This window comes from Lissotriton vulgaris, chromosome 9 (genome assembly GCF_964263255.1).
Source record: "Lissotriton vulgaris chromosome 9, aLisVul1.2, whole genome shotgun sequence".
NCBI lineage: Eukaryota > Metazoa > Chordata > Amphibia > Caudata > Salamandridae > Lissotriton > Lissotriton vulgaris.
In genome coordinates, this window is record NC_141697.1 from 717,157,507 (window position 1) to 717,178,098 (window position 20,592).

Below are 20,592 nucleotides of genomic sequence, written 5' to 3' on the forward strand. Positions count from 1 at the left end.
TATTTTTGGTATTTTGAAAAGATAATGCACATAAAACATTACATGCGGCATGAGGGCATTTCATTGAAACATATACAGCAGGTAGTGAGACATTTGTGAAAGGACACCAAGCAGTACAAATAGACAGTAGTATTTCCATGAGGGTGATCCAAACAACACATATTGGCATATTAAAATCTAAGACATAGGCATGGCATATACAAACATAGTAGAATGGCATATCATTTCTCCATAATGTAGGTTGTTACATAACTGCTCTAGAATAATTATTGTTCGATTACAAATTATTATCCAAGCAAATATCTATCAATGGTAAACATTTACTTCTCTTCCCCCATACTCTGAGCATTGATTTGGGACTCTCTGTCAGGGTTTCCTGTACCTGTGCGTAATATATAGTCATGTAGGGGTCCCCATATATCCTTGGGTCTTGATGTCATTGGTTTAGTCTCTGCATATATAACAGACTGTTCCTGACAATATACAATATCTGTCATCCATTCCTCAAATTTCGGGACCCTCCCTCTCCCCCAACGACATGCCAATCTCCGCTTGGCCAGCAACATAGCAACATCCAAAAACTTTCTACATCTCTTGGGTATGTGTGCAGTATATCCCAATACCATAATAAGGGGGTCTTTGTCAAATGTGATACCCAGCATGTCCTCCAGGGCGTCGTGGATCTGTGTCCAATATTGCCATATATTTGAGCATTCCCACGCCAAGTGCAAAAAACCAGCTCCAGGGCGTTTACATCTTTCACAACAATCAGTATCTGCGAGTTGAAACCTGTGTTTCCTTGCAGGGGTGTAATATACCCGCTGTAAACATTTGGAATGAATAACTTTAAATCTACAGCTAGATGATATGTTACCTGTAAGTCCACAACAATATCCCCATTGCTCATCAGTGAATTCTTTCCCCAAATCTGTGCTCCAGCGTCCGCGAGCCGAACCATCCACCCCCTGACTTTGTGCCCTAAGACTGCTATATATACCAGACACCAGGTGTGTTCCATCTGTGGTGCGTAGCATAGTGTTCAGTGGAGCCAGACTGTCAGGTTCCCTTGGGAAGTCCGGGAGAACATCCCTCATACCTCGTGTATAATAAAAAATCTCCAAGGGTGTGGGAGTGACATCCTGAAAAAAAGCGCCATAGTGCGAAACTCTCCCCCTAAAAACGGGTCTCCCCTGGTAGGGATGTGAACGCGCCGGCACATGTTCTGAAACCCAGTTTCTTGTAGGTGCACTAGTCGTGGATGATAAGTAAGTGGCATGCGCGGTGCATACAGTAGTGTAACCTGTAACATCTGTGCTATGCGTCGCCACGCGTCAATCGCGCATGACACCGTTGTGGGTGGCATCTCCAATATACTAACGAGACCATGTATAATACCACTTAAGGGGTATGGTCGAGCAAGCTAGTCTTCCACAGCAAGCTGAGGCCTGAACGGCGTGGGTGCCATCCAATGACAAGCGTAATGCGCTTGTGCACTAATATAGCACGTTTCGAGATCAGGAATATCAAATTCCCCTTTGTCATATGGCTGTGCCATTACAGCCCATCTAAGTCGCGGTGGTCGCCCGCCCCATACCAATCGAATCAGTTCCGAACGCAGCGTTTAAAAAAAAAAAGTCTTCCGGGTAGTACGGAACATTAAAAAAATATATAAAAAAACCGGGCAATATAACCATTTTGATAAGCGAGACTCTGCCGTCCATCGACAGGGGTAAGGATATCCATTGCGTAACTGTCTCAATCAATTTTGTAATAGCAGTACCATAATGTAACCGTAGTGTTTCTTCCCTATCCTTGGATATCTGAATCCCCAAATATCGTAAATCAGAATGACACCATTCCAAGGGGAAATCCAGTGTAAGCTCTGAGACTGCAGGCGTAATCGGAAAGAATTGTGATTTTCTCCAATTTATGGTAACCCCTGACAACCTACCAAAGACCAAGAATTCCCGCAGCAGAGCATTTAAGTTGTGTTGAGGGTCCGTAACATACAGTGTTACGTCATAAGCATAAAGAGATATAGAGATTTGCCGCTGGAATCATTTGAACGCACTGTCTTGATTAAGTTTTCGCAGTCTGCACGCTAATGGCTCTATCACAATGGCAAATAGGAGTGGGGATAGTGGACACACCTGTCGAGTGCCACGCGTTATCAACAATGACGGAGAGAGATGACCGTTTATAAGTATTTTAGCTGTAGGTTTGGTGTATAACAATTGCATCCGGGAAAGGAAAACCTTAGGGAATCCCATTTTCTGTAGAACAGTAAATAAATATCGCCATTCCACAGAATCAAACGCCTTTGAGGCATCAAGAAACACAGCACAACCGGAAACTCCGGCGCTACTGTTTGTATAAGAGAGAAGAGAGTGCGCAGGTTGTGAGTAGTGGCCCTTCCCAGAACAAATCTGGATTGGTCCGGGAGTATTATTTTTGTCATCAGCAGGGATAGTCGATTCGCCAGTACCTTAGCAAAGATCTTCATATCACAATTGATCTATGATAATGGTCAGTAGGAATCGCATACCTTAGGATCCTTGCCTGGCTACAACAGAGATGTTATCACTACTTCGCGCATAGATTGAGGGAGTATCCCTATCTCTGGTGATTCTTCGAAGACTTCCCGCAATACCGAGGCCATGATGTCTAAATAACATTTATAAAACTCCGCAGGCAGCCCGTTGAGTTCAGGCGCCTTACCATTCTTCAGCAACATTACCGCTTCTCTTTTCTCGTCAAGCTCCAAGGGTGCACTCAAAAACGTCCTGTGAACATCACTCAGCCAGCATAATGCAATCTCACCCATGAAACCATCCAAATCTATTTTGCCAGTGTTTTACGTGGTATACAGGCGTGTGTAGTGTGAGGTGAAAACATCCAAAATGCTGGTATTATCCTTACATATCTCTCCCTCCGGATTGGTAATTTCCAATATACTGATGCTACATCGGGCATTCCGAGTGATCTCAGAAAGAACCTTCCCAGGCCTCTCACCTTCACCATACTTCCGCACTACCCAGTATCGCCCCCTGAATTTGGTTTCACACGCAGCTTCCTCCTCATATTCTGATAGCTTAACTCTAAAGTCTTTCTGTGCATGCCCCATGTCTCCGCGTTGAATATTTCTCTCCAGCCCCTTCAAATCTCTTTCCAGAGTGCGTAACGTTCGTTGTATATCCCTTAACACCCCAAAACTCTTGGCCATAAAACACCCACGAACTGTGACCTTAAAGGCCTCCCACACTACTTCGACACTGTCCACTGACCCCTTATTGCGAGGGAAAAATCTTTGATCTCTTCTCCCAGTTCCTCCCAGAAAACTGTGTCTAGTAGAGTGGTAGGCTGAAGACGGCAAGCAGGCCTAGGTCTATCATACCCAGGTATCTTTAGCTTAATCAGTACAGGACAATGATCAGAATACGTCCTAGCCAAGTGTGCTGCATCAGTCAACCCAGTAGTCCGGTCCTTAGACATCAAGCAATAATCAAGCCGCGCCCATGTAGGAGGTGAAATGGGTGCCTTCCTTCCGCATAGGATAAATGTGTCTCCAGCTATCTACAAGTCCCTCCTCCTCCACAATGCCCTGCAGCGCCTCCCTTGCCTTACTGTTGTAGTGTGCTAAGCCATCCACTCTATCCTGTGCAGGGATCAATGCCACATTAAAATCGCCCCCCCATATAATGTGCAGGGAACCAATATTCACTATTTTGCCCCACAATGTTATAAAAATGTTTGGTATGTCTACGTTTGGAGCATAGCAATTCGCAATGGTGACAGTTTCGTTACCCAGCCTCCCCCATAAAATGACATATCTCCCCCATGGATCTAATATCTGTCCAAGGAGCATAAATGGAACGTTCTTTTTGATTAATATAGCAGTCCCCCTAGCATAGGACGAGAAGGAGGAAAACAATCTGATAGTCGCCCATCTACTAGCAAATGTACTACTAGAGTGAGGATGTATATGCTTTTCTTGTAATAGTGCCATCTGCACCTGATGCCTGTCCAAATATGCCAACACCTGTCTACATTTTTTTCTAGCATCATTATCCCTCTGATATTCCAGGATATTATCATAAAGGTCGAGTCAGTCCCCTCGCCAGAAATTATTGTACAAGGAAGGTATAGAGAAATTCTGCACATTATGAAAGAGTTGCACCTTGCTCCACAAGTCATTGCTCTGTGTCACCACACATCGTGTAACATCGTGCTGCGTACCATAAACATCTCTTACCCCCCACCCACTGAAGCATCCCAAACATGCCAGTATGTCCCCATCCCACCCTTCCCTTCCCAAAAACTCAAACATTGCAAAATGCAGTAGGGGTATTCCCATTCGGGTTGTCTCACCAGATGGCACACTCAAACCTTGCCCCTTAACGGGAAACCGACTATAATCGTCAGTGTCCATAAAGCGACAAGGGTGTCCAGTTTAAATCTTAAATATGTTACACAGCCCACTCTTTTAACTTGTAAGCAAACAAACAATGCCTTGCACCTCTATGCAAAACAACATAAGCAAAGCAGATATATAGTCATTCAACTTATGGACAGAAACAGCACGTTCCCTTCAAGTAATCAATATCTCACGTTTCATCCTGTCCTGCTGTGCCACTTCACATTACATCACTCCACATCGGAAAGTGGCGTTTCTTCTGCATCCTCTTGTGCTGTAGCCTGTGTCTTTCGGCGTCGCAATGTCTTCAGGAATTTTTCCACAGATTGAGGCGTTGTATGTATGGTCTGCTTCCCTTGGTGTGTCACTCTAAGCCGTGTAGGATATAATAATGCGTAATCCACCTGCTCCTGTCTGAGCTTCTGCTTCACGCTGTTTGAAGTTCCTCCTCTCCTCTTGCACCCGCATAGTAAAGTCAGGGAAAATGATGAATGTGACTCCTTCGTAAGTGAGTTGTTTCTTCTCGCGGGCCACTTTCAAGACCACATCTCTATCCCTATAATTTGATAATCAGGCGATAATGGTCCTGGGAGTCGTCTCAGGAGGCGGCCTCAGGCCCAGGGACCTGTGCACCCTTTCAACTATGAACTGGGGTGAAAGCTGTCCCTCGCCAGCAATCGCAGTCCACATCTTCTCGACATAATGCTCCAGCCGGCCTGCGCTGGTACTTTCCGGTACACCTAGAATTCGCACATTGTTCTGTCTGCTACGAGCTTCAATATCTTCATTCTTGGCATCTATAATACGCATTAGCTTATCCATTTGCGTCACTGCTGTTTTAAGCTGTTCCGTGACATCTTCCGCGTCGGATATTCTTTGTTCCGCCTCCTTAAGTCTAGTGTCATGAGCATCTATCTTGCGGGCAATAGTATCCATACGAGTGGTAAGGGTGTCCACCTTATCAACTATTGTGGCGAAGCCCTGGTGCATTTCTGTTAGTATGGTTTGCATATCCGTGTCCGATCTGGGATTACTGTCAGCACCCACCCCCATTTCGTCCTTCTCACCCTCCGCAGATGCTTGTTTCGCGCCTCTTTTTGCCTCAAAGGTGAGGCGCGGCTGTCGTGCGTCCAACTTGCCCATGTTGTAGTATCCTGACCCAAAGATAAAGTCCTTGAGGCCCACGTGGAGACTAGGTCAATATCGTGCTATAAACAGCAGCACCTGATGCTACCTGCCGAGGCTGCTCCGCCCAACCAAGGATATTCTAGCAAAACCTCTGCGACAGACTCCAAGCCAGCGAACCTGTAGGATTGCGACCAAGTAGCGCAACAGCGGGTAATATGCCACAGTCAATAGTATGGGGTCCCAATGTCTCTCACCCTAATGTAGTAACAAGAGAACCACAGGAACAGCGTGCAAGGAGCACCGAAGAAGCTGTCCACACCAGTCTCAGGGCCTTCGCCGTGTTGAAATGCCTATATTAATCCTCCTGGCCTCTCCAGTATACGCACTTAGCGGCAACATGGCAGCTGATCCGTCCGCGCTTCCCGGCCGGGCAACCTCGTCCCTGCCAGGCTACCCGCTGCCAAAGAATCATTAAATCTCTGCCTGCAGCCGAAGCGTCGACAGTTCACCACGCACTGCCCCTGTTGTACTCACAGTGCGCCGTTCCTCAGCTGTGTAATCGCGCACTGCCACACGGCCCGTCTGCCACGTGGGAACCACGGTGCTTGCGTAGGTCTCCCAGCCGGTATGAGGCTCCACACACCGAGGCAGCACACCCCGCAGGAAGCCGCCAGCAGCCAGCCAGTTCGTGGCGCGATCCGAGATAAGAGAATGATCGCTCCGGTACTGCCACCAGCTTTCCTCCAGTCAGCGGCAACACTTTGGGGTATAAACACGGGCTGGAAACACAGGATAAATGCAGGATATATCCCCGGACTGCGGGAGCCTCACATTGCCGCGGCCATTCCGCGTATGCGCCACCTAGCGCCCCTTCAGCAGGGAAAGCCTTCTCATATATCGCCCCCAAGTACTGGAATTCCTTACCAGAAGCCCTGCGGAAGTCCTAGTCCCATCTTATATTTAGAAAATTACTGAAGGCTTTCCTTTTTTAAAAATACTGCCTCATCGCAGGTACCTGATTCTTCCTTCTCCTCAGTCTATCTTCTAAGTAAGCGCTGAGCTGCCCCTGGGTGTGTCATGCGCGCTACAAGAGCCAATTAACATAACATAACATAACAATGGGAAGCCATTCAGTATTACCGATTCGGTAAATACCGAATCGGTAATAGGGGGAACATTTTCAAGGGTGGCATGGTGTCACATTGACACCCTATTGCACCCCTGAATAGTGCATGGGTGCACATGTGGCACACGTACATGCCCTAAGGGCATGCATGTCTGCCACATCGCACTGTTGTAAAAGCAAAATAATTGCTTTTTCAAAGGTTTTCGATATTTACCACTGTGAAGGGGCCACGGGGCGGGAGTGACTGATTCAGAGGCTTTGATAAGTGCTTTAAGAAATGGTTTTATTTTTATATAAGCTTTCCGTCTCCAACTGGTCAGTCTTTCTCGGGCAAAAGCTGCAGGGTCTGTCTTGATCTTGGTCAGGGATGCCAGACTGGTAACCGGGAATGACAGGTGGAATGCTCCGTCCGGACCCGAAAGCAAAAGAGAAAAATAAAGAAAGGCTTTAGGGGAATGTCCGGGTTTAAAGAAGGCAAGGGACCGGGAGTGAGGGAAACCAGGTGAACGAGTGCTGTACACACGCTAAACTGCTGTGCTCAAGTGCTCGTGAGGAGGAAGGGGCTTCTAGAGACTGTACATGAACTATACACTATGTACATGCTGGCTTCTGCGGGGCAGGCTGAGTACGCAGTCCCACCCAACCCGCAACCTTGCCCCATACCTGTTCGAGCAACGCTCCTCCCGTGGGAATGTGGCGGGGCGGCTCGTGAAGATGTTGGCCTCCTGGCTTGATGGTGTCGCCTCGGCAGTCGGGAAAACCTCGTCCGTCTCGTCTTCTTCCTCCACAATATTAGGTTTTTCTCCTCTTCTCCGTTCACCGTCCTCTTCTACACCTTTCAGGGAAACGCCGTCCGTCGATTTCCTGGTTACTCCCCCTTTTGGCGAACTTGCCGTGATGTCGTCCGATATGGGAGGAGTCTTGTCGTATTGAAATCCCCAATTAAAGGAGCCACGTCCTCTCCCTTCTTCGCAGTTCAAAAGGGGTTCTACATCTTCTTTCCATACGTCTTCGAGATAGGGATTGTCATGCTGCTGAGAGGGGAGAGAAGCGGGTGAGAGGGGAATATCAGACCACCATTCGTCTACACCGTCCTGTCCCTCCGTGGATCGTCTCTCCCCGCCACAACCACCAACTTGTAGTTGGTGGTAAATAACGAATCCTTAACTTAGGAATGCACTAATTTGAGTGCTCCCTACATCACGGATTTGGTAATTTACCGAATCGTATGTTAAGAATTTGGTAATTTACCGGTTCCTTAAATAACCGATTCGGTAAAATACTGAATCCAGGAATCATGCCACCTACATCTCAAAAGCCAAATACCGGTCGGTAACGTCCCAAATTTGGTCATTTCGGTAGTTGCCGACCGGTATTGGGCGACTTACATCTGGCCCTAATGTTTTAAATGTCAAGTTCGAGTCCAAGATGCAAAAGAAAATCATGCAGTGTATTTCTTTGGCCCTGATTGCAAGTCATTTGGAGTGAAATTAATGCATGGAATTCTTCTCAAACTAATTATAAAGTGATGGTTTTTTCACACCTGTCTTATGCTGGTGTAGGAAAATCTCACCTGATTTTTTCGGCTGGTAAATCTGACTGGAAAAAGCACAAACCTATTGCTGGAGCAGGGGCAGCCTACTCTCCTTCCCCTTTTTGTTTCTGACTGGGGTAAAGGGGAAGTAGAACCTGTCAGAAATAAACTTCCCATTCCCATCCCTACTAACTTCACCTACCTTCCTGACCCTGTTCCCTGCCCAGAGATCGATGCATACATTTATGACCTGCTCAGCATAGATGGTAAATGTATGCAATCAACGCCATAGAATTGGGAATATGGTTTTACTACCTTAAAAAACTTTCCCAATGGTAATCCTCATTCCAGGGATTTAACTCATAATTGGATGGTACCCTGCGTGGATTTACTGCACCGTAATGGTAGGTTTATATGCAAATTTACTTTTACCCCAGTACCTTTCAAGTGGGCCTGGGTGAAATTTTAATTACGCTGGCTTAATTGGCAGAATTTTGGTAATTTGACATAACGAAATGTATGCAAAGTTCAGGGAGAAATTTTAACACAAGATGTACTGTTCGAGTAATTTTTTACTATGACCAGCATATCTGATAGAGACATCCAGCCGCAGTTTCCTTAACTTAGAATTATCCCCAGGCGTCAGACTGGATCCGAATTTTTTTTGCAGCAGCACCACTGCGTGCCGGTGGACGGCGCCACACGACCTTGCCCTGATGTTGTCCACGGATGTGACTTCAGCGAAGTCATATAAGTCCCTCCCAGCGCGCTGACGTCAGTTTCCTTCTTTTCCGAATGCAACGCGGATCCGGAGTAAGCGGTTCCTCTGGCCTGTTTTCAGGCCCTTTTGACGCCTTTGCGTCTGGAACAGTGTGCGATGCCTTCGGGCTTTAAGACCTGTGCCTCCTGTTCGCGACAATTGTCCGCGACGGACCCACACCTTATCTGCATGTGATGCCTAGTTGAACACCACAACTCGACGGATTGCAATGCCTGCCAACAACTCAAGCCGAAGTTCCGACTGGAGCTACTTTCGGCTCGTCTGTCCCGGTCGGAGTCGTCTCGGCCCCCGGCCTCTTCTTCGACGGTAGCTCACAGTAGCAGAGAGTTCTGTTTGCGGCATCGGTCACCGTCTGGTTCCCGTGTGCGTCGCTCGCCCGTCCCTGGTAAGTCATGTCGCCAAGGTCATCGAGCTTCCTTCCTCCTGTTGTAGGGAGCACTAGTTCCCGGACTTCTCAGGATGTGCGCCCCGACGGTCTGCACTCCCCTATCTGCCATTTCCTGGCATGAGAGCGACCATGACCCAGATGGTGGCTTATGCCGCCGCCCTGCAGGCCTCCCTTGGTTACCCTCCTCTCCCTGGGGCGTCCTTATACCCCTGCGGCGTGTTTGGTCTCCGGTGGGCTCGCCAGTGGATACGCCCCCGGCGCAGACTGAGCACCTTGCCTCAGGTGATGGAGGTATGGCGCCATCAGGGGCTGCCCGGCTGGGTCCCCCTTTTTGGCCCATAGCGCCCCTAACACGTCGCATAATCCAGTGGGGCTCCCTGTGGTGTTGCAGGTGGTCACTGGTACTCGCAGCTCATCTCTGAGTCCCGCTCAGCCCTCTGGACGAGCGGCTGCCTTTTCGGAGGCCGAGCCGGCGCCGGTCCGGCGCCGTAGAGTTGCCTCTCCAGCTCTGGCTCCGTTCCTTACTTTGGAACCAGAACCTGTTGTGGACGAGGCCGAGTCGGTGCCGGCTGAGGACGCCCAGGCACCGCCTCAACGCCAGGTTGTCGACTCCTCCCTGGGAGGCCGGCGCAGGATCATCAACTCCTTCCTGGAGGTCTCTGGAGAGAGTTCGTGTCACCCCAACGTCCGTCGACGCCAGATCTGTCCTTGCCTCTCCCCCCCCCTTGGAGTTTGTGGCTCCAGCGGACACTCTACCTCCTCAAGAGCCCCTTCAGGACCCTCATTCGTCCATGGGGCTTCCTCCCTTGGGACATTGGTCTGCTCCTCCTTTCAACGGACAATCCCCTTGGAGTGGGTGGCTTAGCTTACAGCCCTCACCCACGGATGAGTTACTGTCCCCTCCTCGGAGAGCTACTGAGGCTGGTGCGGCCTTTGTGAGGGTTGTTTCCATCACCGCCCGCATTCTGGGTGTGCAGCCCTCTTCAGTTCCCCTGCCTGTTGACCCATTGTTGGAGGTTCTCCACTGCCCTTCTGGGGACCTGGGCTCAGCCGGCATCAGGTGATCCAGTTGCTCGTTCCATCATGCCCCGCCCTGCCCCGAACAATCCGGTTTACTTGTTTGTTCATCCGGACGTTCAGGGGCTCTTTCTACAAATTGCCTTTCCTTCTTTGCCTCCGCTGTTGCTTCCTCCCTTCCGGGAGTCTAGTTGGCTGGAGTCGTGGGGTCGTAATATTTTCGCCTCCCCTAGCGCGGCTCTTCGCTCCCTCAAAACAGTGTGTGTGTTGGCTCTGGCTACTTCTGTCCTTTGGGACTCTCCTGAATCTCTTCTCTCTACAACCTCTGAGGGCGCTCGTGCTGACCTTCTCCATCAAGTCTGTGATGGACGTGACCTGGCAGTATTTACTATCCGGTCAGCCCTGGATACCTCAGACTCCTTAGGCCGGACGATATGCTTGGTTTCGGGGTGGCGTCTTCCCGAAGAATATTCGAAAGCGCCTTGTTGACCTTTTTGATGGGGTCCTTTTGTTTAATACCCACGCCGACTCAGCAGTTCAGCGCCTCCTTGCAGGCTTTCGCCCCCCCTCCCTCCCCCCCCCCCTGTCCTTGGCTGCCTCAGGTCATCCTACCCTGGGATGGTTACCGCTCCTTCCTTTTGCAACTTTCATTCAGCGTCCACAAGTTGGTCTGTCCGTTTTTGGGCTGACAGTAACCCGACTGTGGCGGTGTTTCACAGTTTGTTTGTGTCTGGCACTGCCTTCCACGGGCCGCTGGTTCCGCTCTGCTTGCGCCCTGTGTGTGTCTCATACTCCTCTTCTAGAGGTTTTTCCCTTGTTACTACATGTTTTCAGCCGTTGTCCCTTGGGACGTCTTTTCAGTGTGTTTCCACATGCTTCTTCTGGGGCTGCCCCCTGCCACCGGTGCATTAGGCAGGTTCCTGCTATAGCGCCCGCGACTGCGTGGGTCTCATGGCTTGCCTATTCTATATATGCCTGCATGTTGACTGCCACTGGGTATCCCTTTTATATGCCTCTGCCTTTCTTCGCTTCTGCGAGGTCTGGTTCTATATCCCCGTTTGTCGAGGAGCAGTTGGGTGCCTTGTGCTCAGGTTTGCCATCACTCTACACAGTGGCGTTTTTTCTTTTGCTCATTTTCTGTGCGCTTCAGTGCCTTTTCACGCTGCTTCGGCAACAAGGGTTCCCATTGTTCTGCTCCCCGGGGTGAGCCTCCTCTATTGGTTGCTCTTCTTCTTGGGGGTCTTGTCTGTCTCGTTGATGTACTAAACAGTCCTTCTCTTCTGTGGGGGTGAATTTCTCCTCCCAGTCGGAGGTGGAGATTCCGGAGATCTGAGGTTGTTCTCCACAGCTCTGCGTGAACCTCTGTGTGGTCCCTATAGGCATCTTCGTTGCCTCGGAGGACACACCCTTCGGATGTGTCTTATTTTCCTTCAGGTGTCACCCTTCTCTGTGTCTGGTGTGCCTGCGGGACAGTTCCTCTTCTGGGAGTCGTCCCGAGTGCTGCACCCATCATATCTGTCTCTCTTTGGGTGCTTTCTTTACCTTGGCCTTCACGTTGCCTTGTTGGGCAGTCCCTTAATCGTCTTAGCCACACCACTTGCCTTGTCTCCGTATCTGTCTGCTACGTGCATGTTGTTCCTCTTTGTGGTCCGCCTCAGTGTGCTTCAGCGTGTTGCTGTCTGCCCCTGTCACTTTCTTGTGACTGAGTATTGCACTTGACGTGTCTTGTGTTTCGCGCTTGCGCTTCTGGGACCTTGCTCAGTCCCTGCCTCTTGTCCTCCGCGTCCTGGCTGCTGCCTGTCCGGTCTCCCTTGTGTAGGCCCTCCGGGTAGGCTTTGGTTATGTCACTCCATGTTGACCTCTGAGTCTTGGTTGGTGACACCTTAGCGCACATTGGGCTCTGGGAGTAGTTCTTCTTCCTTCCCTCATTTTGAACTCTCTCTTCCATTCTGGGATTGTGGCTTAGTGCCGTTATTCCATCCCGTATTCACACAGGTGAGGTCTTGTGCCCTTCTGGTCGTCTTGTCTTTTGCTCTTCCGAGCTGCTTGGTCTGCTGATTGGCTGCGCCATCACAGCTTTCCCCGTAGTCCATCACCCAGTAGCCGACTCAGTGCTCTCAGGCACTTTCTGTTGTTCTGTCGCAGACTCACCTCCCCCTTGGGGTAGGGTTGTGGTATCTATTCTAAGTTAAGGAATCTGCGGCTAGATGTCTCTATCAGATGTACGAGTTACTTACCTTCGGTAACGATGTATCTGGTAGAGACGTTGTCTAGTCACAAATTCCTTAACTCCCACCCATCCTCCCCGTTCTGCGAGGACCTTTCCTGGTGGGGTTCTCCACCTTGCCTCCTTTCAGTTGGCACTGGTCTTTATCCAGGGTGCTCAAGTTGGTGCGACCCTTTCAGACTTTGCCTTCTGCGGCCGCCTCCTTCTGAGTGGCTTCTCTTCCTGTGGAGTGGTGCGTTTTGCTTTCACCTTCAACAGGAGATTTGTTTTCCCTTTCTCTGCTTCCCTACACTCTGGTCCTTCCAGTGTGGGGTCTTCTCCTGTTCTTTTCCCTCCCTCACCCCTTCTCCGTCGGTTTGGGGTTTCTTGTCTCCTCTGCAGTTGCATCTTTTGGGATCTATTGGGCTGCGCCTCGGCCCTTCGGTCTCTTCAAAGGAATGTGCCATTCCTTGTAATGTTACCTCGCAGTGGATTATTGTTCTTCCTGTGCTCTGCCCTTGTTGGCCGGCCCCGTTCTGCATTGTAATGGCAGCCTTCCTGTTGTCACTCAGGACATTATTCCCCTGTGACTCAGCCTCTGGGGAAGGTCTGCGCATCGCTTTCCGGGGTTGTGTTTCAGAGCGGTGCTCTGCCTTCCTTCTTGATCTTTTGGTTTACAGTGTCTGACACTGTCCTTTATGATGCTTTATGCACCATCCAATTTCTTTGTTTTACAGATTTTTCCTCCTTCGCACACTGTTCCCATACGTTCACAGTTTTGTTGGTGGCTCCGCGTTGTGCTGCGGAAAGGTTTCTCCGAAGAAAACGGACGTCGGCACGCCAGGAGAGACTTATATGACCTCGCTGACGTCACATCCGTGGACGGCGTCAGGGCGGGGTCATTTGGCGCTGTCCCCCCGTGCGCAGAGGTGCTGTTGCAAAAATTTTCTGATCCAGTCTGATGCCTAGGGATAATTCTAAGTTAAGGAATCTGCGGCTAGACAACGTTTCGACCAGATACATCGTTACCGAAGGTAAGTAACTTGTACTTCAGGTAGATTTTTTTACCCAAGTCGAGCACAAAACGAAAAATTAATTTCACCCAAGAGCTCTATTCGGGTAATTTTTAGCGCAAAACTACAAATACAAACACGAGTATTAGTTCTTCATAGGCAATCTGAAATCAGCTCAAAATTACAGGCTGTTTGGATAATTTTTTGAGTGTGAGATGTATTTTGCAAAATTATGCCACAGTAAATTACACACGTTTCGCACACCCCTACTTGCAACTCTTAACCAGGGACTCAGTGTTTGAAGCAATTTAACTACTTCATGATGTTGTAGAGTCTACTGTCAACTTGTGGCCAAAATACACTAGCTCACCACGTAGTACTTTACTGTCAGAGTGATATTCATACTAAAACTACTACTGGCGTAAATAACAAGGACCCCCTGTTAGAGCAACAGAATATGTTGGACAGGGAAAAAGGACAATGTGAAAAAAGGCATCAAATATAATATCACCAGGGAGAAAACGATAAGTATGAAGCACACAATAATTAAAAAGTACAAAATATTTTGTTTATTAAGTATATATACTCAAGATAAAAACATTAAAATTCTAACACATAATAAAATGCGACACATAACCTATTCTAAACAAGCAATATAATACAAAAAATGACACCATTAATTCATAGAACAGTGGCGGACAATTATAGTCCTCTTCGACGCGCGTTTCGGCGTTTTCACAAGAACGCCTTCTTCAGGAGCCACACATACAATCTGAAAAACATACACAGCAAATTAAAAATCATACTTAGGAGAGTTGTGCTCGCCTGTCATAGATACCTCAATACAGTTACATGTGAACGTATATCAAAAGAACTGCTTTACATATCGAAAACTCCCTACTCGGGTAGCTTAACTATCAAGCTACACAAGGTACAAACTATAAGATGTTATATTCGAGCAGTGTTGTAGTTTCTGTGCATAAGGGCCTTGACAGATAGATGGACCCTTAACCCAATGGTAACTGAGGCTCGAGGGGCTTGAATTACTCACGCTTCACTGGTTACCTATTGTGGCACATAAGTGGTATCTCCATTATGCAGTTGTGGGTGTGCTATTCCACATATATTTTCAGCCGCTTGTACACATTATCATGCAGGGACTTTGATGCCGTCTACCGACTTCGTTGCCTTATGTATCTAGGAGGTGAATTACAAGACCTCAGGTTTCTTCGTATTTGCTCTTTACTTGGAGCAACATCCACAAGAGAGTGCCCAAACAGATACACACCGCTCTGGATTTGATATTTGTATTATACTCTTTCCTTCAGGCCAATATTGAAAAAACCAGGAGCAGATGCTAACATTCCTGTAAACTACCGACCCATCTCCCTGCTGCCATATTTTGGAAAAATATTGGAAGCATCTGTCAATGGACAGCTGGTAAAATATCTTGAAATTAATGACTTACTTGACCCCTCACAGTCAGGCTTCCGTGCTGCCCACAGTACGGAGACAGCACTGGTCGAGGTTGCAGACAATATAAGGCTTGCTCTGGACAAACATCAATCTTCCATCCTTGTCTGTTTAGACCTGTCTGCGGCCTTTGACACCATCTCCCATCGCATTCTGATTCAGAGACTATGGGAGATTGGTGTCAGAGGGCAGGTATTGGAATGGTTCAAGAGTTACCTATCTAACCGGACGACCACAGTACAAATAGGCAAGATCCTGGCTAGTACTCGGCCTGTCAAAAGGGGGGTGCAGTAGGGCTCCATCTTGAGCCACACGCTTTTTAATGTTTATATGGCTCCCCTGGCCAAAGTAATCAGAGCGTTTGGCTTTGATGTTCTATCCTACGCCGACGACACTCACATCCTGGTCACTCTTGGCCATGACGTTAACGAGACCAAAGGCCGTTTCAAGAACTGTCTGATGGAGGTAAAAAACTGGATGGGCTGAAATCACCTGCAGCTGAATGGCAGCAAGTCAGAGGTCATGTTGTTCGGCAAAGCCATTGAACATTGGACCAAGGACTGGTGGCCTACACAACTGGGCGAATGCCCAGCCCCCAAGGAATCGGTCCGCAATCTGAGTCTACACATGGACAATAAGCTCTCCATGAAAGCCCAAGTAAACCATATTGTAGGTACCTGTTTTGGCATCATGCGCAGCTTGCGCAGGGATTTTAAGTGGATACCAGCTGAAGCCCGTAAGCGCTTGGTACAGTGCCTTATCATAAACAGGCTTGATTATGGTAATTCGCTACTACTTGCCACAAATGAATGCCACCTTAGGAAGCTGCAGGTTATGCAGAATACGGCAGCACGCTTTGTCTTGGACCTACCTCGAAGATCTCCCTCTGTGCCGTGCCTAAAAACCCTACACTGGCTTCCTGTAAAAAAACGGATCACGTTTAAAACATTGTGGGGCCCGATGTAGGTAAATTCATTTTACCACTACTTAAATACCGAATCATACCGATTCGGTATTTAAGAAGTGGTAAAATGGAGGGGGGGGTGTAGGTATTTCAGATTCGGTAAATACTGAATCGTTAAGATTCGGTATTTACCGATTCTGTAAATACCGAATCGGTGAAGCCCATTGATTCCTATGGGCATTGAAGCTCATAGGAATCAATGGTCATTACCGATTTTTGCAAGGGTGCAGGGGGTGTCACTTTGACACCCTCTAGCACCCCGAATTCAGGCACGTGTGGCATGTGGCACACAGACATGCCCTAAGGGCATGTCTGTCTGTCACATGGCACAGGTGTGCATGCACACATGTGCATGCACACCTGGATTCGGTATTTTACCACCCAATTGGATTGGGTGGTAAAATACCGATTCTGTAAGGCCTGTGGGACTCAGAAGAGTCCCACCTACATCTCCAATTTACCGAATCGGTAAAAATACTGATTCAGTATTTTACCGATTCGGTAAATTTACCGATTCGGTAATTTTACCGAATCTGTAAAATAGGGCCCCTACAACAGGAATGACCATTTACCGGTCGGTAACGGCCGAAATCGGCCGTTACCGGTCAGTAAATGGACACCTACATCGGCCTCTATGTATGGTATACCAACATATGTATGGAAGGGGCTCAAAATATTGGACCCAGAAACTCACATGGTACATGCTAAGGAGGCAGCTGAGATCAAGCACTGAATCATTACTCACTCCATTGAGAATTCAAACTGCCAGGAATGGAGGTCATGCTTTTGCCTTTTTGGCACCATCTGTCAAGGTCCGTCACTCTTCTCCTCGGGGCTGTGTTGAAAGTTCCAAACACGCGCTCACGCAACCCACCCGTGACCCGGCAGATTTCACAGACCACTAGGAGGGTTCCGCAACCGCGGGAAAGGAAGGGGACAGCGGGGAGGGAGATCTGAAACGATAAAGAACAAGGGATTTAGTTTCACACCCTTCCCTAACTAATCTATGATACACCAACAACACGCAATAGATCAACCGTCCCCTATTCTCCCACAGCTTGTGAAGCCTACCTGTAAAGGAAAATTCTAAGGCTTTAAATGCAGGAGGGAGATGGAAGGTCCTATCAGTGGCTATGATCTAGTAAAGAAATAACACAAACATTCACATGGATTATCCTGCAACTGTAACACACACCATAGACAGTTTCTTGCGTCTCACATACCCATGTTTGACCATAGATTATCTTGTTCCACTGTAGCGCTAGGTACCCCCCCTGTTCTCCTCTCCTGTAGTTCAAAAGAAAGCACAAACAAGTTGTCGGAAATAAACATGAAAACTCAACCAAAAAATGAGATGAAGGTTAAATGACACCTTTCAGAGAAAATACTTCAGTTCAGCTCACACACCAGTGTTACGTTATTGCATGCACAGTAACACGCTAATCCTTTTCTTTCTTGCGTGTATCACAGTCTAATGTCTCACTGTGAGACTAAGAGTTTCAGTTAGTTCCGGATCTTTTAAGATATTGAAAGGACTTCCTCTTATCCAAAACAAACGAGGTGTATCCAGAAACAGAGAAACGCCGCCGCGTTTCTCTATACCAAATGGAGGACCAAACTCCTTTCCTCCAACACAGACTATCACGGAAGGAAACTGACGTACACAGCCGTGTCCGTCACTCCCGGAAAAAACCCTCCAGAACAAAACAGCGGATCCTCTGCTTCTTCGTCGTTGAATGTTCCAGCCGGAAACATCCAAATCTCATTACTCACGATTTCTTAGTCCAGTACCACAGGCACAATCCTCCAGCTCACTAGAATTATCGGCACAGTTTGCGCTTTCCGGTTTGTTTATATTTCCGGCTTACTTTTCCGTCTCGCGCTACTTCACCCATTGCCTCATGGGGATGGTAGTTCCGTGTAGCAGGTTGCCGGATCCCACGCATTGCGCGGACAGCGTCCCGAAAACGGGTTGATTCTGACAGTACACCCCCCTTTTACAAGGGACGCCGGCCGGGAGCAGGCTTATCCGGATGACGTCGGTGAAAACAAGACACCAACCTAGGAGCATGCACCGACCTCGCTGGCTCCCATGAATTCTCCTCCGGCCCATAGCCCTTCCAGGACAGCAAATACTGGAGCCTCCCCCGCACCCACCGGGAGTCCAACACACGTGACACCTCATACTCAGACTCATTCTGCACCCACACAGGCACGGGAGGGCGATGAACAGGACTTCGAGAAGGCTTTACCAAGGACACATGAAACACAGGGTGTATGTGCAAATGGGCAGGCAACCGTAATTTCACCGCCACAGGATTCACCATTCTCACCACCCTATATGGCCCGATGAACCTAGGGTTAAACACACTATATCTACGGAACTTGATGTACTTAGTAGATAACCACACCAGGTCCCCACGTTTATAAACAGGGTTCGGCCTACGGTGTTTGTCAGCCTGAGCCTTGTATATTCCTTTTGCCTGAACCAGATTCCTGCGCGTCGCCAGGAGAACACGGCGAATGCGCCCCAATCTGGCCTTCACTTCAGGAATCCTAACTGTGGGTCTGGGAAGAATCAGAGGGGTAACCCTAGGATGGTGACCATAATTACTGAAGAAAGGGGAATGACCTGTTGATGAGTGCACTGTGCTATTATAGGCCAGCTCCGCTACCCACAACCAATCACCCACGAATCTGTGTCAGTGAGAACATAACAACGAAGATACTGTTTCAGGGATTGGTTCAGTCTCTCTGTTTGGCCATCTGACTGTGGATGAAAACTGGTGGATAATGAGGAGGAAATCCTCAACTCAGCACACCACACTTTCCAAAACCCTGCAGTGAATTGGGCCCCCCTATCTGACACTATCACTTGAGGAAGCCCATGCAACCTGAATATGTGAGTTAACAGGAGATGAGCGAGTTGACCTGCAGTAGGCACCTTGTTGCATGCTATGAAATGTCCCATCTTGGTAAGGAAGTCAACTACTACAATGATGGCGGTTTTTCCTTGATCGTTTGGTAACCCCACAATGAAGTCCACAGAAATGCTTTCCCAGGGCATTTCGGGGGTTGGTAAAGGCATCAAAAGACCTTGAGGTCGTTGTCTATCGGATTTCATCCGGGCACATTGCAAACATTGGTCTCCCCATTTCTTCAAGTCCAGCCGAATGGAGGGCCACTAGAACTGTCTCAACGCCTTTTCCAATGTTTTTACATATCCCATGTGTCCTGCACTTGGAATTTCGTGACACCATTTGAACACTTGAAGCCGTAAGGTCTTCGTGGGCACTAGAGCTTGCTTCCCTTTCATTGCCACGCCTTGTCTCAACCGCCATTCTGGGTGGTGTCTTAGCCAAGTTCTCCATACACAGGATTGGATCCCTGAACGCAAGGACTGCACAAAATCACCAGATTGAGTCACACACACCACTTTAGCTGGATCGATTATGGACCTTTTCGGAGTCTGTAAATGTAACACCGGATGCTCCTGTCTGGTTAGGGCGTCTGCTTTTTTATTCATGCTTCCGGGTCTGAAGGTGACAACGAAGCGGTATTCTTCAAAAAAGAGCATCCAGCGCAACTGCCGGGGCGTCAGGTGATGTGCCGCTCTTATAAATTGCAAGTTGCGATGGTCTGTATAAACCGTCACCTGATGTACTGCCCCTAGAAGCCAATGTCTCCATTCCACAAATGCGTCCTTTATAGCCAGTAGCTCTTTTTCGGCTATCGTATAATTCAGTTCTGCGGGGCTGAGTTTTCTAGACATATAGGCGATTGGATGTAACATGCCTGAATCTTCTTGTCTTTGAGATAGAACCGCTCCCAAAGCAACTTCAGAAGCATCCGCTTCTACTATGAAAGGCAAAGAGGGGTTGGCATGTCTCAGGACCGGAGCTTTGATAAAGGCTTCTTTCAATCCATCAAACGCCTTTTGGGCCTCGGTGTTCCACAGAAACGGTACTGTCTTTTTCGTTAGACGAGTCAATGGGGTCACCAATGCAGAGAATCCACAGATAAACCTCCTATAAAAGTTAGCAAACCCCAATAGGCATTGGATGTCCTTTACATTACGTGGGCAAGGCCATTCCTTGATAGCCTGTACCTTTCTTTCTGCCATGACCTGGCCTGATGGAGTAAGCATCACTCCCAGAAACTCGACAGTGGTGACGTGGAATTCGCATTTCGTAATCTTGCAATAAAGATGGTGTTTCATCAGGGCACCCAGGACCTGTTTCACATGATACTGATGTTCACTCGTCTTGGTGGAATAGACGAGGATGTCGTCAATGTAAACGACCACAAAGAGGTCCAGGTACTCTCTCAATACTTCATTTAGAAAGTATTGGAACGCAGCAGGGGCGTTACACAACCCAAAAGGCATCACGAGATACTCAAACAGCCCATAACGCGTCTTGAATGCGGTCTTCCATTCATCACCTTTTCTTATGCGGACCAGATGGTAGGCTCCTCGCAGGTCTAGCTTTGTATATATATTGGCTGTTCTGACTTGCTCGAGTAAGACCGGGATCAGCGGTAGAGGGT

At 48.4% G+C, this 20,592-nt stretch overlaps 1 protein-coding gene across 6 annotated transcripts in view; it reads left to right on the plus strand.

Annotated features, from left to right (window-relative positions):
• The window catches only part of RELB (RELB proto-oncogene, NF-kB subunit), an 851,517-nt gene that overhangs the window by 594,910 nt on the left and 236,015 nt on the right, over positions 1–20,592 (plus strand). The window lies entirely within an intron of this gene.